We start from the raw sequence: 19,386 nt of genomic DNA, 5'->3' as shown, positions 1-19,386 counted from the left end.
TATATGGCCTTTTTGGCTGAGGATGATGGGAGTTGTAGTCCAACAACATCTGGGGGCCCAAGGTTAAGAAACCCTGATCTACAGCACCCAAAGAACTTGTGGGTCTCCACACCAGCTCATTGCCACCCACCACTTAAAGCAAATGGTAATGAGCCACCTTGTGCCCCCGAACTGGCCCCACCTCCAGGACCAGAGCCAACACTGGTGGCAAAGCAGACATGTTTGGTGGCTGGAAGGGAGAAACAGTGGGAGCAGGGAGAGAGGACAGAGGGGGAGGGGAGAGAGAGTGAGGAGAACGGGGCAGAGAAAAATAGAGACCGTGATTGCATTAGTGCAGCAGCAAAGAAGAGAGTCTAGAGCAGGGATTCTCAACGTTGGGTCCTCAGATGTTTTTGGACTTCGACTCCCATAATCCCCAGCCAAAGGCCACTGGGAATGGGGATTATGGGAGTTGAAGTCCAAAAACATCTGGGGACCCAACCTTGAGAATCCCTGGTCTAGAGCACAAAGCTATTGCTGCTGCTGGATGATGTACAGCCCCACTGGTGGATTAATGCATAGGCAAGATAAGCACTTGCCTATGGCATCAAATTTTGAGAGGCAGCAAATTTTGGGCGGGTTGGAGGCAAGTTAAATCCTTTTTTTAACCTTTTAGAACCGCTGCTGTGTGGCGGAGATGGTGGTGGAGACAGGGAGTGGCTGGCCGGATGTGGCACTCCAGCGGCACTGGCAGTGATGAGGGGAGACCAAGGCGGGGGAGGCGGAGGTAGTGGCAAGAGCGCCTTCTGTGGGCCCGCCTGTGCAGAGAGCCCTGAAATGGGTCGAAAATGGCCCGATGTCATTTGGGCGGCAGGCCGGCCCACCGAAGGAGCTCTTGCCACCACCTCTGCCTCAGTCTCCCCTCACTGCTACCAGCGCTGCTGGAGTGTCACCCCCCACCAGCCGCCCTCCATCTCTGCCACCATCCCCGCCGTGCTGCCATCCCACCGGTGGTTTTAAAAGTTTGTTGTTTTTTTAAAAAGATTTAACTCCCCCCCCACCCCCACCGCCAAGTCCTTGAGCCGGGGCAGTAAATTTTTTTTGCCTACAGGAGGCCACAAGCTTAATCTGCCCCTGTGCAAGACAGAATCAACAAGCCACTGCGGCACGCTCTATCTGTCAGTTAATCAGGGGCATGCTGGAGGAACGCGGAACAGGAGCCAAACAAGAGGCAGGCCTGGTGGTGCAGGGGGGAGCACAGAGATGGAGTGGCGGCGGCAGGCAGGTGGGGCAACATCTGTGGTGGGGGAAGGTCGAGGTGCCTACTTTCACCTGCCCATGGCACACCCACTGCCTAAGGCCATTGCCTCACTCGTGACCTGAGCAGCCCCTGTTGGGTCCTGTATGTTCCTCCTTCTCCCAAAACCTAAATATGTAGCAAGAATCTAAGAATGCCCAAACTATTCGGGCTATTCCATCACTGCTGATAATTCCAGCACTTTTCCAGGTGCTGTCACTAACTGCATGTGGATATGTGTACAGATGATGCATTCTGCAGAGTTCAGAACAACAGAGCAAGATTCACAGCTTTTAAAGACATCTTTCTGTGGCTTTTTAATATTGTTGGATTTGTACTTCCTAGCTCGACTGCTGTTTGATGGGTTGAACAGTATTTTGCAGCATGTTCATCGTGGGTTGTAATGTGATCTCAGAAGAGTAATTCAGGAAGCATAAAGTCATTACTTTGTATGGGTTTAATGTTCTAGTGGGCATTAATCTGTAAAGGAGGTGTAGCATTATTTTTCCTAGCTCTTTCCAGATTGTAACTGAAATCTTGCCTTTTTTTTAGTATCTCCAGAGTCTAAATCAAATATCCAAATCTGTGCATGGGAATTATCATTAGCTGCTGAAACTTGCAAAACTGACAATTATATTCCAATATATCTGATTGCACGTAGACAGATTTTATTATATGAATATTAATAAACATTTATTGAAGTGCTGCCCCCCCTGAAATGTAATGTGTAACTATGGAAACCTGCAAACCAGTTACACATACACATGCATGCACACACAGAGGAACAGAAGAAGCCATATTTATTGGCAGAGTTTTGGCAGCCTACAAAGGATATAAAAATCTGCTGTACACAGGTTTAAGAAGTAGGTCTGTGTTTGAAATTAGCATAAAATATTACTCCCATCTAAGATGCTTCTTTAGAGTTGGGATTTCAAAGGGGAATGCTAATAAGTAGGGCTGTCAATCAATGACAGATTTTAAACAGCTGCCTTGCTTCTGAGTGATTAATCAATTGATTGATTACATTTAAATAAATATCTTGCAAACTTTAGGTTTGCATCAGTTCCTTGGCAGGTTAAAACCAGCACTTTGAATTGTACCCAGGAACACAGTGGAAGTCAGTATTGGTTTATGTGATCAAGAACTTGGAATCTCCTGTCAGCAGCCTAGCTGCTGCATTTGATACCAACTCAAATTTCAATTTCCGGACACGTTTTAAAGGCATAGGGCCATAGATCAGCGGTAAAACATTTGTATTGCATGCAGAAATTCCCCGATTCAATCCCTGGCATTTTCAGGTAGACCCCTGGCTGAAACCTTGGAAAGCTGCTACCAGTCTATGATGACTTACCCAGATAGACCAATGGCCAGACTCATTGGAAGGCAGCTCCTGTATTCCTATGACACTTGGTCTGATCCAGCAGAGCCCTTCTGATGTTCTTATGGTAGCCCAGGAGTTCTCAAACTTGGGTCTCCAGATGTTCTCAGATTACAGTTCCCATCATCCATTGTGGCTGGGGATGATGAGAGTTGTAGTCCAACAAAATTTGAGACCCAAGTTTGAGAAACCCTGTGGTAGCACTTCATCATTGGTACAATGCTCTTCATTTTGGCGAAGTGCAAGAGTTTCTCTTCTACTACTACTGTTCATGCTACCACCACATGCTGCTACTATATACATACTATTCCATACTGCTGCTGCTACTGCTGCTGCTGCTACTATCATCATCACTACTATTACTACTATTCGACATTCATATGCCTGGGATCCAGCTGGGTTTTGTTGTACCTCATTAGGACCATGTCCTCCATTTTGGTGAGATGTTCGTTGACAAGCAAGTGTTTGCCGACATTCATAGACTTGGCATCCTGCTGGGTTTTGCTTGTGCCTCACTATCTCTTATCACTTCCATTGTCCCTATTTCCATGGAAACAAGCTAACCAGAATGCTTCCCTCCATAAAGAAAATGCCTGTACTACGTAAACATCCTAGGAAGCAGCAGTAGATAACCTTGAATGTTGTTTGTTCTTCTGACAATGAATGTAAATAAAACTCAGCCAGCTGCCTTAGAGATAGAACAGGTCTCCAGGGATGGTACTGCAGAGAATAATAAGACACATAAATGCATTGAAAATGAAATTAAAAACTCTAGTGGATTCCGGAAAGGGTTGTGGAAGACACTCAATGTCAAAACAAAATTACCTCTAGGACACTACTCACTCTTGCCAAATAGAGCCCTGATGCTAACTGGATATTGATTGATGCATAATGAATTAACAAGTTGTTCTGGTAAAAACTAATTGCCTACTTTCCTTTCACTATAATCTTAATTGATCATTACCATCCTCACAAGTTAGCCCTCTTCAGCCTTAAATGTTCACACGTCCACCATCTTGAATTGGAGTGGATGACATCATCGCAAACTATGCCGTTGAGGTGTCCCTGTGTGTCACTCACTACAACTGTACCAAATTTGGTTCAAATTGTCGGTACCGAGAGTGAAGTTCAGGTTACAGCCTTTGAAGAACAAGCTGGCCTCTGTTTTAGCTCTCCATCCTGGATTCTTTTTATTGGTCACACAGAAGTGTGATGGAATGTTGAGAAATTATTTATTATTATTATTATTATTATTATTATTACTACTACTACATTTATATCTTGCTCTTCCTCCAAGGAGCCCAGAGCAGTGTACTACATACTTGAGTTTCTCTTTCACAACAACCCTGTGAAGTAGGTTAGGCTGAGAGAGAATTGACTGGCCCTGAGTCGCCCAGCTAGTTTCATGGATGAATGGGGATTTGAACTCGGGTCTCCCTGGTCCTAGTCCAGCACTCTAACCACTACACCATGCTGGCTTTTATACATATGGATAGTGTGTGGCAACCAAACAGTGGATATTTTTATGGATTGAGGCTAGAGCTCCTAATTTTCTAAGACAAAACTCACAGGAATATTTTTAAATTCATGGGAAAACATAAGGATATGGAATATCCAAGATGGAGTCAGGTTGGTAAATGAAATCAATCACATATCTCTGTTTTCACTACTAACTCTCTGGAAACCAGCAAAATGAATGAACTCAATTAACTCCTGTGCATTTGCACCAGCCAAGGAACTGAATGAGCAGGATAATTACCATGCATTTCTATTGCTCTCTAATGAAGGATTTCAAACACAGCGTTAAAAAGAGCATAATTTTCAATTATTTGCCAAGGCTGAAGCAATTTACTGTGTAATATTATTAAAATGATTCCACAGTGTTCCTAATTTGAATAAATTTCGTTCACACAGGGACACCTGGCTAGAGGTGTTCAACACACAGAGTTTAGATCATCATTAAGTTTATCATGGAGTGGCTGCTTATTAAACAGAAGATGATTAAGCCACAGGTGTTTTTTTTTAAGCTATGGATTTTTACATGCAAAAGCAAGGAATAACTCTTGTGTGCTCTTAGTTGTATATCCATGGCTGTATCACAAATTACACTAAAGGTTTAGTAGTCCTGGTCTACAAAGGTATTGTACTTAAGTTCCCCGTGGAACTTGGCCAAGCCGTGATCACAGGCTCTGTAGAAATGACCAGATTTAAAGTTCATTGGCTCTGTTGGAAATGTTCTGTCTACATGATATTCTAGGGAAGTTGGCATCACATATAGAAGTTAAGAATCTATCATAACAAAGTAGGTCAGGTCCCCTGAATGTAATAAAAGGTAGGATACATTGTAGAAATCTGTTTGCTCCTTAGACCAAAGGCCTGTATTAATAGAATCTCTGCTTGCTAGCTAGCTATTCTAATTCTGGCAGGCTAGTTCAGAAAAACCATCCTCATGCCCTAAATCATGGGTGGGCATTAGATAGCTTGGGAGCTCCTGGGCTTATCTGAAGTTAAGTAGCTCTCCAGATGTTTAGGCCTGCTTCTCCCTCCCTTCCCTTCCAGCCAATGCTGCAAATCTGATCGGATGGCTGTGTGATTCCATGACCATGCCATTTTAAATCTCTCTTCCCTTGGATGCTCAAGGTTGCTTTTACTTTCTCTCCCATTATTTTCTTTCCATTTTCTTCCCCAACCTCCCCACAAAGCAGTCTCTCTTTCTCCCTTCCTGTCCTGCAGCAAAATTCTCTTGGAATTCAGGGGGCTTGATGTTAAACCACTTATTCTGTTAATGTACATTTTTGTACAAGCTGCCATTCTGCAACTGGTTTCATCTCCCAGGCCACCATTTTGAGACTGGTTCCACCTCTCCAAGCCACAATTCCGTACTGGTAGCTCTGACAGCTCTCTCTCTCTCTCTCTCTCTCTCTCTCTCTCTCTCTCTCTCTCTCTCACACACACACACACACACAGAGTCCAAAACTTTGTCTGCCTGCCCCTGCCCTAAATTAAAGACACCTTTCAAAGCTGGGTAATTTACTGTGTTCACAAAGCCTTATCTGAATTGTGGACAGTGGGGGATCCTTCAAGGGATGTGCATGGAACCGATTTTGGTGATTCAGTTCGCATTTGAGTCTAATTCAAACCAGACTGCCCAACTGTGAGTCAGTTTGAGTCAAACCAGCCCCTAGTTCAGTCCGAAGGTTGAACCAGGCTGAACTGGTTCGGAACTGGTTTGATTCGGCTTAAGGTGGCGTGCTTGTAAAGGGGAATCTGGTGAGGATTCCCCTTTACAAGCAAAGGGGGGAACCCTGCCTGCCTTAAAAACCTCCTAATGAGGGTGGTGAGAGAGCACTTTGGAGTCAGAGGCAGCCCCACAGCTCCTCTGAACGCTGAACTCTGGCATGCTCGGAAGCCGGAACCAGGTCACGTTGGAGTGCCAGACTCGGTCCAGAGGAGCCACGCCATTGCTGCCAACAACGATGAGGTGCCTTTTCACTGCTCCCATTAGGAGTTTTTTTAAGGCAGGCAAGGTTCCTCCCTTTTCTTGTAAAGGGGAATCATCACTGGATTCCCCTATACCAGATTCCCCCCTTGAACCACTGAACCAGTTCCATTAGAACCGGGGTCAGTTCAGCTCGAACTCAGACCTTCACCCCTTTTGGGGGGGTCTGGTCCAGTTTGAGTCCGAACCAGTGGAACTGGGCCAGTTCTATTTGAACCAGGGTCCTTGAATGAAAGATATTTGGTCCACCAAAAACTCTGGAGTGGATTTTGGAATCTGAAACAGATTCCACAGTCTACCACAGGCAACAAAATGGCATCACAGGCTGTTGTGATGGGAAGGATATGAGGGAGGACTAGGCCTCACTTAGAGCAACTTCTGGGAGGGTAGGCCTTTCCTAATAAGGGGGAAAGCCCAGGAAAATCAATCCAGAGGACTGGATGGGAAGTACACACACAGCCACCAGCAGAAGAGGTGAAAGCTTTGTTCTGTTTGTTTGTGCTGTCCCAAGAGTTCCCTGAGGAAGAAGCTGGTTGAGAAGCTGCTGGTGAAATGGGAAGGCCACAGCCTGGATGCTGAAGACAGCAGGAAGGCTCCTTCCTGTGAGTTTGGTTCAATTCACAGATAAGAGACCAGTTCAGTTAGCCATGTGAGGGAAATTATTTTCCTTTATTGTCACTTTTTTGACAATTGCTTGAATCTGAGTTGCCTGGCTAATGAAAACTTCTTTTTCTTACAATCTGTCTTATGAAGAGACAGATGTTCTTATTTTGCATACTCTTTTAATCTGATCATAAACCCTTGATGGTGAAGTGTGCTACTCTTCATTTTGGGTCTGCCTTAGTCACACACCTTTGGAGGCCTAGGAATGCTCATCTCCTTCTAGGGAGGGTTTTCCCACTTTATCCCCCACCCCAGAAGTCCTATATGGAGAGAGTAGTAAAATGGGTGGACCTTATTTCCAAATGATTAATTACCCTAGGGTCAGGGGGTCAGGCTTATGTCATAGGTGTAGGCCCCTAGATCACGTGTTTCATCCATGTGGCTGGGCTGACACATCAGGTTTGCTTTTTAATTGGGTGATGTGGGGCACATGAGAGCAGCGTGTGGTGGTTATATAAGAGAAGGGGTAATTTTGGAGGGGTAGCACTGTGCAGGAGAAACATGGCAATGAAATTTGAGTCTAACCAGGGGCGTAACTATAATAGGGCAAGGGGAGACAGTTGTCTGGGGGCCCACTGCCTTGGGGGGCCCCCAGAGGCAAGTCACATGACTGACTCCCCCAGCCGCACACCCGCCTGGCCTTCCTTCAGTTGTATTCATCGTCTGAAACTGATGTGGGTGTTAAGACCTGGAGCTACCAGAAAAGCAAGTCTTTCTCTAGTACCATTAAATGACTTGCATCGTCCACTATTTACGAAACCTTAAAAAAAATAATTTAGGATGATGTTCTATTGTGGCACATAGGTTATATATATATAACTATGTTTTTTATTACCACTATTCAGCCTCATTTAAGATTTCTTTACTTCATGAGCTGAGGTTCAGTGGGGGGGGGGCATTTTAAAATCTTGTCTCTGGGCCCACTCTGACCTTGCTACACCCCTGAGTCTAACATTCCAGAAGAGTCTATGGAGCAGTATCCTTCAACCTCAGTGGAAGATTGGGAGATGTCAGAAATATAGGATGAGATGTCAATTGCAACAGAGAGAGAGCAGGTAACGTTTCTGTTCCTTACAGGGAGGATGGGGTGTGTGGTAGATCTGGTACAAATTTAAGACTTTTTCTTTTTCTTTTTTCCTCTCGCAGTCTGTACAAACTGAAAGAACTATGTGGAAGATGGTTTCAGCGACAGACATCTGAACCACATGTTAACTTAAGAAAATTGTTAGGCTTATTTATTGATTATGATGATGAAGCAATTGCAATGACACCTCAGCAACAGCAAGTGGCAATGATATCTCTGGATTGTGCTACGGTCTTTAGTATTCTGAATCACTGCTACAAAGAGAACTTGTTTTTGCTATGTGAGGGCTGCAGATTAGCAGCCCCTGCCCAAATGTCCCATGAATGCTTGACATGGGACAAGGGATTTTTTGAGATCCAATTAAAAACAATCTTAGATTATGTATCTTATAAGGAAATTATCAGTGCCTATGCCTATGCTTTGAAATGTCTGATATTAAACAGTGAAATTATGGATATGGTTCTACTATCATTATCAAATTGTAATAATAGTGAAATGCCAAAAAAAATTTGCATCATATGCTGAGGAATGCCTGTGACCCAGCATCTTTACTTCATGTGGAAACTATCATTTCAAAAAGACCATATACCACATTCATCTATTGATTCCTGGTACCCCACACATCCCCCACTATGTATCTTTAGAACATATCCTAACATTCAAATGTTATTGCAAATGACATATACCCCAAATTTTGTCTGTTACCATGTATCAATAAATTCATTTTGTTTTAAGCATGTGTGTTCATTCAAGTGTCAACAATCGGTATGGCAGACTCTGAAAAATTCTAAAGAAAATATATTACACCCTCAACTGGGCAGGGAGTTTTGGGTGAGTGAATCCACTATTTCAAGAGGCCAGGTGACACAGCAAAAAGATCACTAAAAATCAAGTAGTAAACTGGCTTTCAGAGCAAGATGCTTACAGGTGAAACTCGGAAAATTAGAATATCGTGCAAAAGTCCATTAATTTCAGTAATGCAAATTAAAAGGTGAAACTGATATATGAGACAGACGCATTACATGCAAAGCGAGATAAGTCAAGCCTTAATTTGTTATAATTGTGATGATCATGGCGTACAGCTCATGAAAACCCCAAATCCACAATCTCAGAAAATTAGAATATTACATGGAACCAAGAAGACAAGGATTGAAGAATAGAACAATATCGGACCTCTGAAAAGTATACAGTGTACTGTGCTTGATTGGCCAGCAAACTCGCCTGACCTGACCCCATAGAGAATCTATGGGGCATTGCCAAGAGAAGGATGAGAGACATGAGACCAAACAATGCAGAATTGCTGAAGGCCGCTAATGAAGCATCCTGGTCTTCCATAATACCTCATCAGTGCCACAGGCTGATAGCATCCATGCCACGCCGCATTGAGGCAGTAATTGCTGCAAAAGGGGCCCAAACCAAGTACTGAATACATATGCATGCTTATACTTTTCAGAGGTCCGATATTGTTCTATTCTTCAATCCTTGTCTTCTTGGTTCCATGTAATATTCTAATTTTCTGAGATTGTGGATTTGGGGTTTTCATGAGCTGTACGCCATGATCATCACAATTATAACAAATTAAGGCTTGACTTATCTCGCTTTGCATGTAATGCGTCTGTCTCATATATCAGTTTCACCTTTTAATTTGCATTACTGAAATTAATGGACTTTTGCATGATATTCTAATTTTCCGAGTTTCACCTGTATATTATGCATAGGCCAGCCAGAGTTCAGTTTAAAAGAAACAGAATCATTGTTTCACAGGTGAATGCACAGTGGCAGGCCAATTTGGTGGATATGCAGCAATTTTCAAAATACAATAACGGGTACAAGTACATTTTGACGGTGGTGGACATTCTATCTAAATATGCCTGGGCTGTGGCTCTAAAATACAAGACAGGAAGAGAAGTATCCGAGGCTTTTAAAGCTATTTTCAGCCTAGGAAGAAAACCCAACAAGCTCCAGACTGACAGGGGAAAGGAATTTCTAAATAAGACTATGAGCAGACTATTGAAACACTATGGAGTTCAACTTTTGTCACCAATAATGAGGTTAAAGCCAGTATTTCAAAACTGTTTAACAGATCTTTAAAATAAAAAATGTGGAACTATTTCACAGCTAACAACACCTTCAGTTATAATGATGTTCTACCAGATCTTCTGAGAAGTTATAATCATAGTTTTCATAGAACCATCAAGGCCAGACCAGCGGATGTCAATCACACCAATGATTTGACTGTTTGGAGAACAGTTTATGGGGATAATATTCATAGAAAATCCAAACCTTCAACGTTCAATAAAGGAGATCATGTTAGGATTTCTAAAATCAAGGGTTTTTTTGAGAAAGGTTATGAGTAGACTTTCATGGCTGAGATTTTCATAATAGATCAAGTCATCAGAAGAGCACAGAGACCTGTATTCCTGTTGAAAGATTACATGGGAGATTCTGTTGAAGACAGCTTCTATCCAGAAGAACTACAGAAAGTTAGTACTAAAAAGGAGAGGGTCTATAGGATTGAAAAAATTCTAGCCACAAAAGGCAAGGGTAAAGCAAAGCAGCATTTAGTGCGCTGGCAAGGGTGGCCTGACAAGTTCAACAGTTGGGTGTCTGCTTCTGATCTTTGTAGCCCCACATAGAATGGAAGAAAGGGGGTTTTATATTACCCTTCTTAGTAATGCAAGTGCAAAAGCATTCCCACAGAACGTGAGTTCAGCCTTCACTATCTGTTTAGCACAACCCTTGGATCTGCAGGGACATTGGAAAGTCAGTTTGGTTGAAATACAATACGCTCACAGTTGGGACAATCTTACACAGAATGCCAGATTTGAAATTATTAGGGATTGATCTTTCATGTACGAACAGGGTATTACACCAGCATTATGGAACTGTTGGATCATATGAATGCAGAGATGAAGGAGGGTAATGCACTGGCAGAAGCACACATGTATTATGATTCAATTGACAAAAAAGTCATGTTCAAAAGCTCTGGTGGATTCTTCTTTTCATCTGGAAAAGACCTGGCCCATATATTAGGCCTCCCTCCTGATACGCCTGTAAAAAACATGCCTTACTCCGCTGATATTACGGGTGGGTTGTACTCTGTACATTTATACAGACATCATAGAGCAGCAGATAGTGGGGGATCATCACGCACCACTACTGCGTTGTGTTCCAGCTCGCAGGGTATCCAGTGAGTTTGTCACTGTTACGTTTGACAAACCACACTATATTCCTTTGAATAAGGACCATATAGACATCATCACGGTGGAGATAAAGACAGACCAGACCAGAAATGTGCCATTTCGTTTTGGTAAGGTGATAGTGAAACTACACTTTCAACCACAGAGAGCCCTAGTGTTTTAACAAAACAATGGTGGCTCTGAAAAGTTATGGTGACCCTGCAATGTATAGAAATTATTACAGAGAACAAGCAGGGAACGCTCTTCCTGGCTACAGTGGATCACCAGTCATGTATGGTGCGGGGATTGGTGGTATATTTCAGAGCCTTTTTTCAGAAAGCTGCACCCCTTTTGAGGAGGGGGATAGAGATCATTAAACCATATGTGAAATTAGCAGCGCAGAATATTGCTAAAGATGTAGACGGACAAGCTTCTACATCTATCTTGAATAAATTTAATCCCTTTCAAGAGGGGGAAGGTCTCATGTACATTAAGAGACGCCGTGGAGTTTTTAAAAAAGTTTCTGATAGGTTCATGAATGGACCCCCATGGCCCCTTAAAAGAAAATGCCAGAGAGGTTTGATATCTCAGAAGAAGTGGGGTGTGAGGAAGAGAAAGAATACACCAGCTCAGGATGAAATTTTTCAAAGTAATCATGGCTTTTATTCATGGAGGGTCTGAAGAATGTGTTAAATCTGAATTAGATCTATTCCATATAGGCCCTACGCAGACAAGTATTGAGAGAAGTATTTTTATTGAAGTTCCACCTCTGACAGCCCTGACCGACACGGCCCCCTTGGATTTTTACATAGCGGGGGCCGGTGAGACATATTTGGATCTGAACAACATGCTTCTTTATGTAAGCTGTAAAATAGTAAATGAAAATGGAACCAACCTGGCACAGGCTGCGCTGGTAGCCTTGATAAATACCCCATAGCATCTCTGTTTAGCCAGATGGATGTGACCATAGGGGACAAGCTGGTGAGTCAGAGCAGCAATACCTACCTCTATAGGGCATTTATTGAATCCATGTTGAACTAAGGTGAAGATGCTCCGGCCACACAGTTCTCCGCAGGTTTATTCTACAAAGATTCCACAGGAGAATTCGAAACCCTTGCATTGGACAGCAATAACAAGGGCTTTGTTAAGAGAGCAAAATTTACAACTGAAAGCCGGAGAGTAGAGCTGCTGGATCGTCTCCATGCAGATCTATTTTTTCAAGAAAAACTCCTGTTGAATGGAGTATATGTGAAAATTAAATTAACACACAATAAAGGCACTTTCTGTCTGATGGCTGGTGGTGCTAATCCGCGGTACAAGGTGCAGATTTTATCATCTTCCTTTTTTGTGAAGAAAGTCGTTCTTGCTCCAGGTGTTAGGTTAGCAATTGCTGAAACACTACTCACATCCACAGCCAAATATCCTGTGGACCGTGTGAATATGAAGGTGTTCAGCATTCCTGCAGGAACCAGAGTCACCAATCAGGAAAATTTATTTCTTGGCCCACTGCCTAAGCAGATTGTTTTAGGATGTGTTGATAACGATGCTTTCAGTGGAGCCTACACTAGGAACCCATTTAATTTTAAGCATTATAACATTAATTTTATATGTCTGTATGCATCGGGTACCCCCATACCCTTGAAGCCCTTCCAGCCTGATTTTGGAACTGGGAACTGTGTAAGAGAATATATGAATCTTGTGCAGATGTCTGGCAAGCATATGAAAGACAAAGGATTGCTCATCAATCGTGAGGAGTTTTCCCGCGGCTATACACTATTTGCCTTTGATCTGACACCCGATCAAGAATGTGCAGATCACTACTCGCTGATTGAGAGTGGGAATCTGAGGGCCGTAATACGTTTTGGAGCGGCTCTTCCAAACACTGTCAATATGATCATGTATGCCGTTTTTGACAGCGTAATCGAGCTAAATCGCCAGAGAAATGTGTTGCTTGACAATATGTAACATGGACACTGATCAGTTAACACGTCTGTTAATGACAAACCCATGCACCAGAAAGACATTCTTTGGGGTGTTTCCGAGTGATTGGCTCCCTAGAGAGAAGCTGTCTCAGAGGCCTTTAGGATTGATTGTCAAAACTCATCCGCACGACCTAGCAGGAGAACATTGGCTGGAGATCTACATGACAGAGGACAATTATGGAGAATTTTTTTATTCCTACGGGAACCCGCCGACCCACCCATTGTTCCCCAAAACTATTATAACTTTTTAAAGAAAAAACACTGCCATGCTTGTATTTCAGCCTTATCAGTTACAGCCCCCTGATTCTGTTTCATGCAGTTACCATTGTGCATTTTATTTAGAGCAGAGGGGCCGAGGGTTGACTTTAAACCAGATTCGAGAGCTGTATTCTGATGATCTTATGGTTAAACAATATGTTAAAAAGAAGAGGAAGTGCATGCACAGAAGGGTCCCTGGCATGTTTCAGGCTACCCAAATATGTGTATCATGTAATGATTTCCATAAAGCTGTTACTCAATAAAGCACCCTGCTCCCACAGTGTGGTTCAAAGAATTTGTATGTGTGTGTGCCTATTATTGTCACACCCCATAAATTAACAGGCAGAAGTCTGTAATACGGTTTTAAATTGCAATCAACATTTTTATTTTGTTGTTTTATCTCCTAAAATTTCTACATTGCTTTGCAGTAAGTTACTTATGTTTGTTAAAATGTCCTAAACATTCAGAGCATCTCTATTTCTTCTAACTGAGTACAACATGTTTGCTAACCCCCCACCTTCTAGGCGAAGCTGGACAAAATCATCTGGATTAACCGTCCTGTTAATTTCATCAAAGATTTGTTGAAAACCCTCAAATAAAACCCTCACAGCCTCCTGGTAGGATGGTATTTTATCTCAATTCACAAACCTGAACTCCTCACCAATTATTAATGCTCTGTGTTCGGAGATGTTTCTTCCCCACCTGCACACACGCTCCATGTATGCATTATGTGGGTGGTTTTCAGCCAGGGGTGATAAAGGCACTTCTACAGCCTCTGGTTCTACAGGGGGGGTCTTGTTGGAGACCAGAATCAGCAGGCGCTTCTAAGGCCTCTGGTTCTACAGGGGGTCTTGCTCGAGACCAACATCAGCAGACTCTTCTACCGCCTCTGGTTCTACAGGGGGGCCTTGTTGGAGACCAACATCAGCAGGCACTTCTAGGGCCTCTGGTTCTACAGGGGGGCCTTGGAGACCAGCATCAGCAGTCGCTTCTACGGCCCCTGGTTCTACAGGGGGGCCTTGTTGGAGACCAGCATCAGCAGGCGCTTATATTATGGTTCTACAGGGGGGTCTTGTAGGAGACCAGCATCAGCAGACTCTTCTACGGCCTCTGGTGCTACAGGGGGGGTCTTGTTGGAGACCAGCATCAGTAGGCGCTTCTACGGCCTCTGGTTCTACAGGGGGATCTTGTTGGAGACCAGCATCAGCAGGCGCTTCTACGGCCTCTGGTTCTACAGGGGAATAATGTTGGAGACCAGCATCAGCAGGCGCTTCTATAGCCTCTGGTTCTACAGGGGGGCCTTGTTGGAGACCAGCATTAGCAGGCGCTTCTATTCTGGTTCTACAGGGGGGTCTTGTTGGAGACCAGCATCAGCAGGCGCTTCTACAGCCTCTGGTACTACAGGGAGGCCTTGTTGGAAACCAGCATCAGCAGGTGCTTCTACAGCCTCTGGTTCTACAGGGGGGCCTTGTTGGAGACCAACATCAGAAGGTGCTTCTACGGCCACTGGTTCTACAGGGGGGCCTTGTTGGAGACCAACATCAGCAGTCACTTCTACGGCCACTGGTTCTACAGGGGGGCCTTGTTGGAGACCAACATCAGCAGTCACTTCTACGGCCTCTGGTTCAACAGGGGAGCCTTGTTGGACACCAGCATCAGCAGGCGCTTCGACGGCCGCTGGTTCTACAGGGGGGTCTTGTTGGAAACCAGCATCATCAGGCGCTTCTATTCTGGTTCTACAGGGTGATCTTATTGGAAACCAGCATCAGCAGCCACTTCTATAGCCTCAGGTTCCACAGGGGGGCCTTGTTGGACACCAGCATCAGCAGGCGCTTCTATGGCCTCTGGTTCTACGGGGGGGCCTTCTTGGAGACCAGCATCAGCAGACGCTTCTATAGCCTCTGGTGCTACAGGGGGGTCTTGTTGGAGACCAACATCAGCAGGTGCTTTTACGGCCTCTGGGTCTACAGGGGGTTCTTATTGGAAACCAGCATCATCAGGCACGTCTATTCTAGTTCTACAGGGGGATCTTATTGGAAACCAGCATCAGCAGCCACTTCTATAGCCTCAGGTTCCACAGGGGGGCCTTGTTGGACACCAGCATCAGCAGGCGCTTCTATGGCCTCTGGTTCTACGGGGGGGCCTTCTTGGAGACCAGCATCAGCAGACGCTTCTATAGCCTCTGGTGCTACAGGGGGGTCTTGTTGGAGACCAACATCAGCAGGTGCTTTTACGGCCTCTGGGTCTACAGGGGGTTCTTATTGGAAACCAGCATCATCAGGCACGTCTATTCTAGTTCTACAGGGGGATCTTGTTGGAGACAAACATCAGCAGGCACTTCTACGGCCTCTAGTTCTACAGGGGGGCCTTGTTGGAGACGAGCATCAGCAGTCGCTTGTATGGCCCCTGGTTCTGCAGGGGGAGCTTGATGGAGACCAGCATCAGCAGGCGATTCTACAGCCTCTGGTTCTACAGGGGGGCCTTGTTGGAGACCAGCATCAGCAGGCGATTCTACAGCCTCTGGTTCTACAGGGAGGCCTTGTTGGAGACCAAAATCAGCATGCGCTTCTACGGCCTCTGGTTCTACAGTGGGGCCTTGTTGGATACCAGCATCAGCAGGCGCTTCTATTCTGGTTCTACAGTGGGGTCTTGTTGGAGACCAGCATCAGCAGGCGCTTCTACGGCCTCTGGTTCTACAAGGGGACCTTGTTTGAGACCAGCATCAGCAGGCGCTTCTACAGCCTCTGGTGCTACAGGGGGGTCTTGTTGGAGCCCAACATCAGCAGGCGCTTTTACGGCCTCTGGTTCTACAGGGGGGTCTTGTTGGAAACCAGCATCATCAGGCACTTCTATTCTAGTTCTACAGGGGAATCTTGTTGGAGACCAACATCAGCAGATACTTCTACGGCCACTGGTTCTACAGGGGGGCCTTGTTGGAGACCAACATCAGCAGGCACTTCTACAGCCTCTGGTAATACAGGTGGGCCATGTTGGAGACCAACATCAGCAGACTCTTCTACGGCCTATGGTTCTACAGGGGGATCTTGTTGGAGACCACCATCAGCAGGCGCTTCTACGGCCTCTGGTGCTACAGGGGGGTCTTGTTGGAGACCAACATCAGCAGGCGCTTCTACGGACTCTGGTTCGACAGGGGGATCTTGTTGGAGACCAGCATCAGCAAGCGCTTCTATAGCCTCTGGATCTACAGGGGGGCCTTGTTGGAAACCAGCATCATCAGGCGCTTCTATTCTGGTTCTACAGGGGGATCTTGTTGGAGACCAGCATCAGCAGACTCTTCTACGGCCTCTGTTTCTACAGGGGGGCCTTGTTGGAGACCAACATCATCAGATTCTTCTACGGCCACTGGTTCTACAGGGGGGCCTTGTTGGAGACCAACATCAGCAGGTACTTCTACGGCCTCTGGTTCAACAGGGGGGCCTTGTTGGAGACCAGGATCAGTAGGCGCTTCAACGGCCGCTGGTTCTACAGGGGGGTCTTGTTGGAAACCAGCATCATCAGGCGCTTCTATTCTGGTTCTACAGGGGGATCTTATTGGAAACCAGCATCAGCAGCCGCATCTATAGCCTCTGGTTCCACAGGGGGGCCTTGTTGGACACCAGCATCAGCAGGCGCTTCTACGGCCTCTGGTTCTACAGGGTGGTCTTGTTGGAGACCAACATCAGTAGATTCTTCTACGGACACTGGTTCTACAGGGGGGCGTTGTTGGAGACCAACATCAGCAGGCACTTCTACGGCCTCTGGTTCTACAGGGGGGCCTTGTTGGAGACGAGAATCAGCAGTCGCTTGTACGGCCCCTGGTTCTGCAGGGGGATCTTGTTGGAGACCAGCATCAGCAGGCGATTCTACAGCCTCTGGTTCTACAGGGGGGCCTTGTTGGAGACCAGCATCAGCAGGCGATTCTACAGCCTCTGGTTCTACAGGGAGGCCTTGTTGGAGACCAAAATCAGCATGCGCTTCTACGGCCTCTGGTTCTACAGTGGGGACTTGTTGGAGACCAACATCAGCAGTCGTTTGTACGGCCCCTGGTTCTGCAGGGGGGCCTTGTTGGATACCAGCATCAGCAGGCGCTTCTATTCTGGTTCTACATTGGGGTCTTGTTGGAGACCAGCATCAGCAGGCGCTTCTACGGCCTCTGGTTCTACAGGGGGACCTTGTTTGAGACCAGCATCAGCAGGCGCTTCTACAGCCTCTGGTGCTACAGGGGGGTCTTGTTGGAGCCCAACATCAGCAGGTGCTTTTACGGCCTCTGGTTCTACAAGGGGGTCTTGTTGGAAACCAGCATCATCAGGCACTTCTATTCTAGTTCTACAGGGGGATCTTGTTGGAGACCAACATCAGCAGATACTTCTACGGCCTCTGGTAATACAGGGGGGCCATGTTGGAGACCAACATCAGCAGACTCTTCTACGGCCTATGGTTCTACAGGGGGATCTTGTTGGAGACCACCATCAGCAGTCGCTTCTACAGCCTCTGGTGCTACAGGGGGGCCTTGTTGGAGACCAGCATCAGCAGGCGCTTCTACGGCCTCTGCTGCTACAGGGGGGTCTTGTTGGAGACCAACATCAGCAGGCGCTTCTACGGACTCTGGTTCGATAGGGGGATCTTGTTGGAGACCAGCATCATCAGGCGCTTCTATTCTGGTTCTACAGGGGTATCTTGTTGGAGACCAGCATCAGCAGACTCTTCTACGGCCTCTGGTTCTAAAGGGGGACCATGTTGGAGACCAGCATCAGCAATCACTTGTACTGGCCCTGGTTCTGCAGGGGGATCTTGTTGGAGACCAGCATCAGCAGGCGATTCTACAGACTCTGGTTCTACAGGGGGGCCTTGTTGGAGACCAGCATCAGCAGGCGATTCTATTCTGGTTCTACAGGGGGGTCTTGTTGGAGACCAGCATCAGCAGGTGCTTCTACAGCCTCTGGTTCTACAGGGGGGCCTTGTTGGAGACAAAGGATCAGCAGTCGCTTGTACGGCCCCTGGTTCTGCAGGGGGGCCTTGTTGGAGACCAACATCAGTAGGCACTTCTACGGCCTCTGGTTCTACAGGGAGGCCTTGTTGGAGACAAACATCAGCAGATTCTTCTACGGCCTCTGGTTCTAAAGTGGGACCATGTTGGAGACCAGCATCAGCAGTCACTTGTACAGCCCCTGGTTCTGCAGGGGGATCTTGTTGGATACCAACATCAGCAGGCACTTCTACGGCCTCTGGTTCTACAGGGAGGCCTTGTTGGAGACAAACATCAGCAGATTCTTCTACGGCCTCTGGTTCTAAAGTGGGACCATTTTGGAGACCAGCATCAGCAGTCACTTGTACGGGCCCTGGTTCTGCAGGGGGATCTTGTTGGAGACCAGCATCAGCAGTCACTTCTACGGCCTCTGGTTCAACAGGGGGCTCTTGTTGGAGACCAGCATCAGCAGGCGCTTCTACGGCCTCTGGTTCTACAGGGGGGCCTTCTTTCAGACGAGCATCATCAGTCGCTTGTACGGCCCCTGGTTCTGCAGGGGGATCTTGTTGGAGACCAGCATCAGCAGGCGATTCTACAGCCTCTCTTTCTACAGGGGGGCCTTGCTGGAGACCAGCATCAGCAGGCGCTTCTACGGCCTCTGGTACTACAGGGGGTTCTTGTTGGAGACCAACATCAGCAGGTGCTTTTATGGCTTCTGGTTCTACAGGGGGGGTCTTGTTGGAAACCAGCATCATCAGGCGCTTCTATTCTGGTTCTACAGGGGGATCTTGTTGGAAACCAGCATCAGCAGACTCCTCTACGGCCTTTGGTTCTACAGGGGGGCCTTGTTGGAGACCAGCATCAGCAGGCGCTTCTACGGCCTCTGGTGCTACAGGGGGGTCTTGTTGGAGACCAACATCAGCAGGTGCTTTTATCGCTTCTGGTTCTACGGGGTGGTCTTGTTGGAAACCAGCATCTTCAGGCGCTTCTATTCTGGTTCTACAGGGGGATCTTGTTGGAAACCAGCATCAGCAGACTCTTCTACGGCCACTGGTTCTACAGGGGGGCCTTGTTGGAGACCAACATCAGCAGGCACTTCTA

The sequence above is a fragment of the Hemicordylus capensis genome, chromosome 1, assembly GCF_027244095.1.
Source record: "Hemicordylus capensis ecotype Gifberg chromosome 1, rHemCap1.1.pri, whole genome shotgun sequence".
Lineage (NCBI taxonomy): Eukaryota > Metazoa > Chordata > Lepidosauria > Squamata > Cordylidae > Hemicordylus > Hemicordylus capensis.
This window is presented reverse-complemented; position numbering follows the sequence as displayed.